This window comes from Octodon degus, unplaced genomic scaffold (assembly GCF_000260255.1).
Source record: "Octodon degus isolate 3935 unplaced genomic scaffold, OctDeg1.0 scaffold00231, whole genome shotgun sequence".
NCBI lineage: Eukaryota > Metazoa > Chordata > Mammalia > Rodentia > Octodontidae > Octodon > Octodon degus.
In genome coordinates, this window is record NW_004524807.1 from 1,808,213 (window position 1) to 1,821,756 (window position 13,544).

A 13,544-nucleotide genomic window follows, 5' to 3' on the forward strand; every position below is an offset into this window, starting at 1 on the left:
GGAAATTTCTTATTAGCCTGTCCTTCTGTGATCCTAGGAATCTGGTAAGCAAAATGTGAACATTTTCATGTCATTTTTCATAAACATTTTATTAAACTAAAAATTATAGAGGATTTTAGATCTCTAAATCTCCCTATCATGAAAACAATATTTGCATATAAAACTATATCGTTGTTAAGAGAAACTATGTAGGTAGATAAAAATGTCACTGTTAAAAAGTTACTGGTTATATTGTGTATCTCTTTTAAAATTAATTTCATTGAGAAAGAAACAGCAAGAGAGAGTTTCAAAACATGATAGTAGGACAATTACAATAAGCAATAATACATTGCATATTGTAGTCTTTATAGTAGTTATACATAGTACAAGATGCAGACCTCTATATATGTGCTTGGACTTCATAAAACGAGAACAAGTGTAGGGAGCAGCTGAAGCTAGAAATTGGTCACATATGTGGAGGAAGAGCAAGGCCCGCCCAAGAAAGAAGAGTGCCTCAAGCACTCAAGCTGCTTCAGTCCTGAGAAGACACCTTACCTGGGACAACTTTTATCATTACTCATTTCCTAACGCTGTGTTGTGGGATATAAACTTTGTCAAATGTATTAGTAAATGCTCCTACAGTGGAAAAAAGTTACTGGTTATTAATCTGAACCAATTATGATGCTTTTTACATATTACTCTAGATAAAGGATGTAATAGAAGATTTTCTCAGATTAGCAAAGGCTTGTCCTTGCTCCCCTCTAGACAGAAAATGGAACAGGTGTTTTTCTATAAAAAGAATGTATTAAATGTAAGACATCATTTTATGGTTCGGACTCTTCTTTACTGCAGAAGAGAATGATTTAGTTAATTGACAGTCTCTTGAACAAAATCATTGTAGGTTTATATCCCACCAAGGGAACTAGTATTTAAGGCAGAGGGCTGTGAATTTGTGACTTAGGCCCAGAGCCTAGACACAGTCTTTGGGCAGCAGAGGTTTTCTAGAGCTATGGCTGAGTGCAGGAGAGGAAGGAAGGTGGTTCTGCAGACCTGTGCAAGGTCTGTACTCCTACTTATGTAAAAATGCTCTGGTCAGGGTCAAAACATTGGGTGTATGAATGGGTATGTCAGTAAATTCCCTCTGTCCCTTTGCTTCATAGAAGTATTGGATTTCTAGGTGATTTTAACTGATGACTTTGACAGAGTTGTAGCCAAAAACTTGGAGAGAAAAAAATACTTAAAATACAAATTAATGAAAAACATTAAGATATAAACAAAGAAATAGAGAGACACTCTGTGTATATGCATTGGGACAATGAGAGAAAACATGTTCACTATGTTCAAAGTGATCTATAAGTTCAACACAATCCTTATCAAAATTCAATGATATTCTTCACAGAAATATAAAAAGTACAAAAATTAATATGGAGTCACAAAATATTCAAAGTACACAAAGCCATCTTGAGAAAAAAAATCTGGAGGCATTCCAGTGTCTAGTACAAGAATATATTACAAAGTTATCACATCTGAACAGCATGGTTCTAGTATAAAAGCACATTGGCAGATGGAATAGGACAAAGCATATGGATGACATGCATGCCTCCGTGATCAATGCATTTTCTATAAAGTGCTAAGAATACATAATAGAGAAAAAATAGTTTCCTGAACAAGTAGTGTTAGGGAAACTAGCTTACCACCTATATAAGAATGAGAATGAAACCTTATCTCATCTCTTATTTAAGAATCAGCTCAAAATAGATTCAACATTAGACATAGGACATGAACCTATAAAGCTGTTCAATGAAAACACAATAAAAGAGCCCTTAACATTGATGTAGAAAGTAATTTCTTGGATATGACTATGAATGCATAGGCAACAGAAGCAGGAGTAGGCAAATGAGAATGTGTCACTCTAAAAAGACTTTTGCACAGCAAAGGAAATAATTAACAGAACAAATAAAAAATTCCAGATTTGGAGAAAATGTTGGAAATTCTGTATAGGATAAGAGGCTAATTTGCAAAGCATGCAAAGAGATCAAACTAGTAACTAGAAAAAACTAACAGATTTTGTAAGTCATCAAAGGATCTCTGATAGTTTACAACAAAAGTTGGTAACATATGGTTAACAGATATATAAAAAGCCATTGAATATTAGTAATCATCAAAAAGAAGGGAAACTAAAATGCACTGAGACATTACCTCATACCTGTAAGAAAATCTGCTATTAAAATGAAGAAGAAACAACTATTGGTGAGGATGTGGTAAAAGGGAACTTATATATACTTTAAGAGGGAATTTAACGTATATTAACTTTGGGAAATAGTGTACAGAATCCTCAAATAAACTAAAAGGCTTTCTATATGATAGAATAATTCTACTTCTGAGTATTTATCCAATCATAATTATAGTTTTATAATTTCATTCATAATAACCAAGATGTGGACTGTCGATCAATGAATGAATAGATTTTTTAGTCAGAGACACATAATGGCGTCAAAATCTAGCTGAAAAAAATAGAAGGAAATTCTTTTATTTATAACAGCATGGATTAATATACAGCCTGTTGTATTAAGTGAAATAATACAACATCTTCACGGGCTTGAAGATGAAGATGATGGTTATCAGAGGCTTGATAGAGAGAGAGGTAGGACACTGCTGAAAGAGGACTTCAAGGTAAAAGAATGTGAAGCTTCAGGTACAGAGAAAGAATGAACTCTGGCGATTACTATACAGGACAATGAGTATAATTAATAAAATTGAGGTATAAGGACTATGGTAAAAGAGGGACCCTTTTCCACTATTGGTGGGAGTGTAGACTGGTACAGCCATTATGGAAATCAGTGTGTAGATTTCTCAGAAAACTAAGATTAGATGTTTCATTTGACCAGGTATTCCCCTAGTAGGTATCTTCCCAGAAAAAGTAAAAAGAAGGTCCAGGGATATAGCTTAGGGGGCACAGTGTCTGCCTGGGAAGCATGAAATTGAGAGTTTGATTCCAAGTAACAAAGAAAAGAACTGAAAACATCAAGACATCATACTGCAGTGATATATATGCTTCTGATTATAGCATCACAATTTGTCACAACCAAATCTTGGAAACGACACAAATTGTTATCAACCGATGAATGGATGAAAAAGATGTGGTACTGTTGTATGATGGGGTACTACTCAGGTATAAAGAAGGATAAACACAATGCTTTCATAGGGTAATAGGTACAACTAGAAACTGTATTCATAACTGGAATAAATATTTGCATTTGTAAATATCATACTGCTCCCCCCAAGTATAAAAATTGAAAGAATAAATAAGGTACAATAGATAGTATGACAGAGAAAGACCCTGCTCAAAAGGAAAGAATAACTTGCGTGGGGAGAAGGAAAACAGAAGGAAGGGAAATCTATCCATCCATCCATCAATCCAAGATACCTAAGATAACTGTACCTCTAATTTCATTGAAATTAGTTCATTGAAAGGAACAGTTAGCATTTATATTGTAGATTAATTTTACATTTCTCTATCTGTAACATGAACAACTACTCAGAAGATAACACTATGAAATATAATAAACATTGTTGATTGCCTTGTATCATTTTATTGTTTTTTCTCTTTAAAATTAAAAAAATGGTGCATATACCATGACAGATAGATATTCTCACAGCAAAGTAATAAACATGTGAAGTGACTGCTATGTTAATTAACCTAATATAATCTTATAGTAATGTTTATGTATCTCATAACATTACAACAAATAGCATAAATTTACAGTTATCTTCAGTCAAAGTTATTTAAAATTAAAAGTGTATGGCTAACAGCCTTAAAAAGGTATCGTTTTGCTGATAGGGTATATATCTGAGAGATGCTTAGCTCAAAAAAACATAAGCTCCGTGGACAACTATGATGGTTTTGACTCCTGTTAATTGATTAAGTATATTTGAATAAATACTATAGATGTTTTGAATATTTAATATTTCTTTTTTGTGTACTCCTTTCACAACAATCCTTCTCCTAAAATAGAGCAGAATTTAGGTACTTGATTATCACTGATAAGCAATAACTAGAGTCACTCCTAGTTCCCTGTGTTTACTATCACAATACCATCACAAAGATGGATAGTATCAAGCAATGGAAATATGTTTTTTAAATTTTTGGAGTTTAGAATCCAAAATCAAAGTTTCACAGTGCCAAGCTCCATTATCATTTCCTCCTTGCTTCTGGTTAATGATTCTTGGTATTCCTTGGCATGTGGCAACACAACTCCAATCTCTGCTTTTGTCCCAGTAGCTGTCCTCTCTGTCTTTCTGAGTCTAAATATTCTGAGTCTAAATATTTCTGAGTCTAAATATTTTCTCTCTTTATAAGAACAATGTTATTGATTCAGAGTCCGCAGGAAAGCAGGCTGACCTTAACTTGATTCCAGATGCAAAAGCCTCATTTCTAGCAAGGTTGCATCCACTAGAAATACAATGCCTACACTTATAATAGGCATGATTAAAATTTACATGACTGGGGCTGGAGAGATGGCTCAGTGGTCTAAAGCACCTACTTGGAACAAACTTGGCAAAGCACAGGGACTGCAGTTTGATCCCCCGGCACCACATGCCAGGCAGCCCCGCCCCCAGGTGGGCTGAGCTGGCCACACACACACACACACACACACACACACATAAATGTAAAAAGAAAAAAAATTAAAAATAAAAAAATAATAATAAAATTAAAAATTACATGACTTCCTATGTTCCTTGTACTATTGTTAGCATTCATATCATTTTTTCTTTTTATTTTAAAGAAGAAAAAAACAAAAACAAATAATAAGAGCAAGGACAAAAACAAAGCAACATTAAACAATAAAATGGTACAGAATTTCAAAGCAAGAATAGACAATTAGCAATGGTTGTTGCAATAAATACTGTTATCATCAAATTTGTTGCACAGATTACCAGATATAGGTATGCAAGATTGATCACACAGGCCAGTGAGACAGCTCAGTGGAATAAAGCACCTGCAAAATAAATAGCTTAGGCAAGTGCAGGGACTGCAGTTCAATCCCCGGCTTTGCATGCCATGCCAGCCCCAACCACAGGGCAGGCTGAGCTGGCCAGAGTTTGGGTGTAGTGGCGCAGGCCTGTAATCACAGCACTGGGGAGGGTGAAAGCAGGCGGATCACTATGAGTTGGAGCTTTGTAGTGAGATCCTATAACAACCAAATACATTTAAATAAGATTGATGAAGCCATTGAACATTATCTGCACCTTTCAATAAATCATAATTTTTTCCTTATCATTATTTTTAAATTAATTTTAAAGAGAGTACAAAATAATAGCTAGACATTAGATGTGATACGCACTTTAAAAAACACAGAAAAACCAAAAACAATATGAAAGGTATTCAACAGTGGCTATTAAAGGATATTATATTGCGCATAGCTGTCTTCAATATAGTTGTTCAGATTACGAATATTAGCATATAAAATAGATGAAAGTAAAATTTTGAACATTAACTGCTATTTTCAAAAACTGATAGAAATTAGTAGCACACTCACCTTAGCCCTCCTGTATGTATACTTGCATGATTTTTCCCCTTCCTTTTTATCCTATCTTTTCTTCTTGTCATCTCAATCACTTATTCCTAATGTTCAGTTACTCATATCAGTTTATTTAATAATCGTAGTGGTTCTGTGAAATGATTGCTGTCATTGTCTGAATATTGAGGAACCAAGAAAGATTACATGTAATTTCCAGAGGTACTTATATTGAATTAAAATGTTAGAGGGTAAAGGACAGGATAAAATGTACTTTAAACCGTTGCGCTCTACAGCTTCTCAAAATAAAATGGGACTCACACAGTAAAGCCATTTTAAATATCTTTTTAATGGTAAAATCCGTGCTTAATGTTAATGATAAAGACCATGTACATTATACATATATACATATATGTAATATAACATTTTTTAAAGAACATTTGAGTTCTGGAGGTGGATTATTTATCTCCTTTTTGTAATCTTGATTGAATTTTTTTATTTTTTCTTTGAGACTTATTAAGTGTTTAATATGAAACAAGTTTGCTACTTGGAAGTTGCCTACAACAGTTCCTGATATATATATATATATATATATATATATATATATATATATCCAAATTATATATATTATTCTATACATTAATTATTGTCATTACCACTGACAATGAATTGGGAATTATCTTTCTACACTGGCAACCTTTTTTAGGACAAAAACAGGTCTATAAGAAAAACATATTTTCACATATATTTCACTTCCTCCATTTATACTTGATGAGAATTACTTATTTGTTTTGAAACTGCCATACCACTTTGACTTCCAAGGAAACTCTTGCCTCTTCTGTCAAAGGTGCAGGCCTCCCCAGTCCAAAAGTGGAACGGATGAAACCAGAATTTAAATGAGTGTAGGATGAGTAATGACTGCCTAAGGCGTGGGTCTGTGACTGTCATCACTCCCACCTTCCTGAGATTCCCTCCTTAGTGTGTAGGAGGTGGCAAAGTTACAGATTCTTCGGGTAAGTACAAACACAAAGTTTTAAACTGTGAGTTTTTGTGTTATAATGACTTATACAGATGTGCGCAAACAACTTCATCAAGCTTTACACTTATCTGGCATCCAATCTCAGATATTTCCCTGACTATTGTTAAATATCATAGTATGTCATGTGATCTAAGAAGACTGATTCTTTCTAGTATAAATTTCCCCCTCAAATCTGTATGAGAAAATGATAAAATAGATGCATTCTATCTAGAATCATTCATTCTATCTTGTCGTTCTGAGAACAAATATAAATAAGAGCTTTTGCTTTTTCTTTTGTATTACACTTGATCTTAGCCAAAAGGCTGAGAAGTGATTTTCTTTTGTATTAAAAAGAAATGGTTTATGGTTTTAAAATTCACATAATGGTAATGCTTAGCTACTGAAATAGAAGATTTGAAATAGTATAGATTTGAGAATTTGACAGTCATTTTGATAATAAAGAAGTCTTAATATCAGAAACCATTTGTTTGTCGCACTGTTACTGAGGTGATAACAAAGATAAATATATAACCTGAAACAAATACAAGGAAGCCACTATATGTTATTATATATTTACTAAGGTATATCCATAAAATGATGCCTAAATATTGAGGTGTGTTTCTGTGTATTATTTTCTAAGAATAGCACAAGTATATGAAACATTTAAGATCAACTATATTTAAAGTCATATATAGACTTGAATGTTTTGTATCTGAGAACAGACATAACTATATGCACAAAAAAGCCTTTTACTTGTGTGTACCTACTGTGATGAATATATATGGATAGTGAAATCAGCCGGAAAAATATTAAATTTCTTTGTTCTGCTACTTCAGGCCTTGCTAGAGTCTAAAATGTGGTAAGTTGGGGGTGGGGAGTGAAATGAGAGAAGAGAATTTCTGTTCCTGCCTTTAAGTGAGAAAGCAGATACCATGCAGTAATTTCTAGCCATGGTATATTCTTTTCTCAGATATATTGTCCTTTGCCTTTGCCTTTAGTTCAAAAACAGTAGCTTGGGGACAAGTGCAAATGTAGACTAGGAAAGGAAAAGCTCCCCTATTCTAATAAATATACCAGGAGATAGGAAGGAATGAGACTTTTAAAGGCAAAATGCCACAGATACATGGTAAAGGGATTCCCAAGGACACCACAAAGAATTCCACGAGTACAGGCTTCCTAAGGAAGATGACTCTGCAACATATTGAAGCATTTAATGCAATTTAATGAAAATAAGCAGATACTACATACTGAAATGCACATATGTGTTACAGATTGAAGCTTTTCATCAGTAACATAAGAACTCCCCTTAGGTTTCACAGTCTTCTCCCAAACAGGCAGACACACGTGATACTGGTGGAAAAGATGTTTTTGCTTTTGTGTGATATGTAGTTGGATTAAGCTGATCAAAACAGAGGTTGTCCATCTTGTTTCTGCTAGGGAATTTTTGGTCTCCTGACAAATTTAACTTACACTTTCTTTTTTTAATAGAATAATTTCATAATTTTGTAAATATATTAACTGCACAATGCATAAGTTCACTAGGAAAAGTAGACATTTTATCTACCTTGATGGAATTTGTCTATGTAATAAATCAAATGTACATTTTCTGAAAATTAATCTCACATAAATAAGGATGTGAATTATTTTTGCACACATTTTCTAAAATACATTCCCATCCCTAATGAGTAGGTATTTTCATTCCAAAGGACTATGTTGAAACTAACATGGATGTAGAAGCCAGAGTCAGGAATTCAGTTAGCAGACACTGCAACATGTCCAGCCTGGGTCTCTGCAACTAAGTGTAGACAGCACTATACACAGGCCATACTCACTGGTTGAACATAGCTTGCTTCGATCGACTCAACCATTTAGATCAGGAGTCAGTAGAATTTTACTGTATTCAGCCACAAGAAAGTATTTTAAGGTTTTCAGAATATGCACATTCTGTGACAATGCTACTATTTTAGGCAGGAAGCAGTACTGGCAATAGATAAATTAATAGCTCTTCTGTGTGCCAACAAAACTTGATTGAGATTTGTCCTGTCAAACAGTGGTTTAGCCTTCACAATGTTTTTTTTTTTTAAAATAGTTTGCTGTGAGCTTGTTCCAAAAACCTTAGTGTATGCTTGATTTTGTGCTTCTTTCTACTTACTTACAATATTTTTGTCATCTTGAACAATTGTTGATGTAACCATATTTATGTGGAAGATTGAAAACAGTGTCTTCTCATTGAACTACATCCCTGGCTATTTATTTACTTACTTACTTACTTACTTACTTACTTACTTACTTACTTACTTACTTATTTCTTTATTTAGACAGTGGTTTACTAAGTTCTGCAGGGTAGGTTTAAACTTGTGATCCTCCTGCCTCAACCTCCCAGATTGTTGGAACTACAGACATGGTCCACCAAATTTGGCCATAATGACATTTCAACATTGCAAATCTTGAATTTTGCTCTCCAAATTTCACTTATTAAATGCCTTTAAGGGCTGGGGAGGTACCTCAATGGTCTAAAAACCTGCCTTGCAAGTATAAGGACCTTGGTTTGATCCTTGATACTGCATGTCATGTTTGCCAAGGAAACCAGGCATCGTGGCTCATGCCTGTAATCCCAGCACTGAGGAGACTGTGATAGGAGATCACTAGGAATCCGAGCTGTGTAGTGAAACCCTATACGAAATAAAGAAACAAAGAATGATATTTTTTTTAAAAAACCTTTAATTAAATATTTTATAATTTGTATATATCCTATTTTGTCTTCGATAGTTTTAACTGAATGTACCTACCATGTCCAAAAGACACAATAAATGAAAATAGATGCAAAACATGAGGCAATGGGTAGGACAGAGAAGAAAAGTCAGATGAAGTAGGAAAAGATACATAAAGCACATGTTGTGGAATTCCACATACATTTGAAAAGTTGAATACTGCACATATTTATCTGAAAGCATTTTAAAGAACTAATGTTAAAGTAGAAACTCAGTCTAGGTCTTAGTGTTTAGAGATGAACTTCCATTTGCACTCCTGGGAAGGCACAATATAGGATTTCTACTACAGAGAAAGGACAGACATTTTTCTTCGGGCTTACTACAAAACTACATTACTCTTCCAATAGAAACAATTCAGAGTGAGGCAGCAGTAAGATGTGTTCAGTAAGAGGAAGAAAGAGTTGGGGATTGGAGCAGTAGTTGAACTGAAACTCATTTTCAGTGTCTTCAGCTTCGTGGCTCAGAAAATGTTAAAAGCTAAAAAGTCATTGGAAAATAACTTAGGAAAAGGCTCCAAAAATACAAATACATTATTTTATATGGTACATGTAATCCTTTGCCCAAATTATCAATCAAAAGAATTCTTCCTCTCACATGCTGCGCCGGCCCCTCCCCTAGGGTACACTGAGCCAGCCACTGAGTCCCAGTGTGGTGGTGTAGGCTTGTAAATTCAGTGCTGGGGAGGCTGAAAACAGGAGGACCATGACCAGTCCAATCTGTGTAATGAGAACCTCTACCAAATACAAATGGAAAAAAAAAAAAAAAGGAATTCTTCCTCAAAACACAAAAATAAACAAAAAATCCCAGAAGACCAATAAGGTTGCGACAGATATGTGGTTCATATTACACCTGAGTTTGCATCTAGAGAACACACAGAAATGAAGGAGGTCATTTAAAACCAGAGTTTACTGCCATTATGGAAAATTGAAAATCTGTGAGGAGCAATGGTGTTTCTGAATTGACAGAGAGAAAAAAATCCTTATGATTAGAAAAGGTTCAAATCTAAAGAAAAGCTTTAATGTGTTTCCAGCAACTCTTTTTTATTTTTATTTTTTTTACATTTGGTACAGGGTCTATAGAGTCTACAGGATTTCTCTACGTAGATTGGACTTGTAGTGATCCTCCTGTTCACAGCTTCTCAAATGCTGGGATTACAGACACACATCACCACACCCAGTCTCAATCGCCCTCTCAACTCCCCTCATGGGGCGAGGCCAGCAAGGAAGGCCAGGAATGGAACCCCTGACCCTGCGTCTGCCTAAGCAGGCACTTTAATCCACTAAGCTATTTGGCCTGCCCTCCAGGAACTATTTTATGTATAACTCTCTCAGGAAGTTTTCTCAGTAACAGTTTGAGGGCAGAAAAAAAGATAAAAAATGCTTGGGTATTTGCCTGCATTAAACTATGTACATGCACGTGTGCAGACATACAGACGAGACATGTAAGTTGTAGAAGCAAGAGTACCATCAAAACATAGCTAGATTTGTTTAAAAAAAATCTGTAGGTGACTTACAGAAACGGTGCCAGTTACTGGAGTGGCGAGAGCTAGGCTTTCCCTAGGGAAAACTCTCCTTTTACATTTAGATTTTCATTGAAACTTTAGGAGAATGTTGACTGTGTATTTGAATTGAGGGATAGCAAGCAACTTCCCTGCACTCTGGAGGCTTTCAGTCTTGCAGTCAAGGTTGTCTGTCCTCTAGCGCAGCCCTCCTCCTGCTCCCTCCACCTGACACAGAAGGGCTGGGTTAGAAGCAGAGCTAAGTCTTCGCATCCTTGCTCAGCATTGTCTCCCTCTGGGCCCTTGGGCATGTTACTTACTTTCTCTGGCTTTCAGTTCCTGCACTTATAAAATGGGAATAAAGGAACTTGCCTCACAAAGCACAGAGAGAATAAAATGAGAGAAAATAACTGTCCAGCAGTTCAGCAGTGCTCACAAAACTGAAATGTCTTACAGCTGCCATTAATTCTCAGGACCTGTGCAAAGCTGTAACATTGAACGGCAAGCATGTGCTGATTACATATAGCATTGTTACAGCATATTCCACCCCAAAGAGGAAGACAAGGAGGAGAGAGGGCAAAGGGGAAAAGAAAATGAGAGAGAGAGAGAGAGAGAGAGAGAGAGAGAGAGAGAGAGAGAGAGAGAGAAGAGAAATCTCTCAACCTCACATACAAAAATGTTAAAATGAAACATTAGAACCATTAAAGTTTTTTTTGTTGTTTTTGTTTTTGTTTTTTTAATGTTGCAAAACACTAAACCAAAGGAATTATAGATACTAACCAACTGGTTGTCCCTGAGCTCTGACCCCAGCCCTACCTTTCGAATTCCTTAATTCTGTCAACTTTGTGTAATTATAACCAAGAAAATGAGATATTGAGCTTATTTTCTGAAACTATTTCTAAGAAAATCTTCACATATAAATATTCAATTTCACTACTAATCTATGCTTCAGTGTACCCACATGACACTTCAACATAATTCTTCTTATTCCTTGATTTTAGAGAGGAAATAAACAAAAACAAATTACAATGAGAATCCATATCTGCTTGGCTTCCTATGAGTCATTTCAACTCTCATTCCATAAGGTAGTCACTTTCTGTGACTGCAACAAATACTTGCGATAAATAAACTTAAACAGTGAAAAGGTTTATACCGAATCACAATAATGCAGGTCTCCATCCTTGATCAGTTGGTTCTCTTGGGCTGGGGATTTAGCTCAGTGGAACTGGTCAAGCCCAGTTTTTTAAAATTAATTTTATTAAGAAACAAATAACAATGTGACAGTTTCAAAACCAATTATTAGGACAGTTTCAACAATTAGTACATTGCATATTGCTGTCTTCGTAGTGCTTATTCATAGTACAGGATGCAGATATGATATCTTGTCTAAACACTGTTAGTACAAATCTTTCTTCTCACTGAATTAAGAGAAAGTAGCTGTATATCTATCCTAACTATTTTGTATATACAGATATAAAACGTTCCTTCAAAGTTCTGAGTTAGATTTCCAGTATAAAAAAAAAATAGCCCTCAGTTCTACCTCTCTCCTTGGGCTATGGAGGCCCCGTAAATCATGGGAGGATCAAGGATGGACAAGGCTCATTTAGTTTAGGGGTTGCAAGGAGGAGAAGACCAGAGTCTTACCCTTTCCTTTCTGGATATAAGCCTAGTGACCTAAAACCTCCCACCAGTCTCTGTCTCTTCAAGGTCCCAACACTTCCCAATATTGCCACTCTGGGGAACGAAACTTTATTCATGGGCCTTTGGGCTCATTTCAGATCCAACACTATAGATTCTACCCTTGACTCCCCAAGGCCCATGTCCACCTCACAGTGAAAAATGCTTTCTGACCACTTCTAAGAGTTCTTGAAGTCATATCTGTTCCAAGTTAATCAACTTACCAGCACTCTGTTCCTATGAGTTACCTCTGAGGCTCAAAGAAGCCTCATCTGTGGGATCCTGCAAAACTCAAACAAAATTTACCATTCTGAAGGAAGATATAGAAACATAGCAAAGTGATGTTCAAGTCAAAGCAAGACCAAACCCAGCATGACACTGAATAAATCCTCAAACGTCACGTTTGGCAACCAGTGTATACTGTGGCTAGTTGCTGTGACAACCACACTCACTAGCCACTGATCTCACTGGTGGAGATATAGAAGGCATCTAACTCTAGGGCTGACTTTGGACATGGCTTACAAAATCTCATAGGCAGCAGGCACCTTGCATTTCTGTTATCCCTAATTTCCTGAAGTTTCCCCTGTAGCCTCCGTTTCCCTATCAGAGCTCCACTGTTTGCCTTTCAAAAAGCTTCTCCCTGAGACATTAATTCCACCATCCGCTGTTTTCTCCCCTAAGCTTTCTGCTGCAGTCTTAGTGGAAACCTCCATGACCCATAACTCTTGTAGTCTACACACCTGCAAAGTCATAACTCATGGATTATGCCAAGGCTTGCCACAAGTGTGAGCTATTCTTAGACCAAGCTTAGCTGTGGCCACAGTGGACCCTGATTGTACTCCCCACATAGAAGTTAGTGAGCAAGACAACCAAGGACTCTCATCTCAAAAGACTCTGCTCTAGAAAGTCTAAGAAATAAATTTATATTTTCCCATTTTTGGTTCTAAATGGGCAGAGGTCTGGCCAGCTCTTGTGATGACCTGGTTATCCCAGTGCAAAAAGCACTTTGCTTCTTTTTGCTGGTGGTAATCTCTTAAGATGTTCTTGGAATGAATTACAAATATGCTGCTTTTCTTGATAAA

At 35.8% G+C, this 13,544-nt stretch overlaps 1 pseudogene; it reads right to left on the reverse strand.

Annotated features, from left to right (window-relative positions):
- Window positions 1-6,690: 6,690 nt before the first annotated feature.
- LOC111813856 lies at window positions 6,691-6,851 on the reverse strand (annotated as a pseudogene).
- Window positions 6,852-13,544: the final 6,693 nt, after the last annotated feature.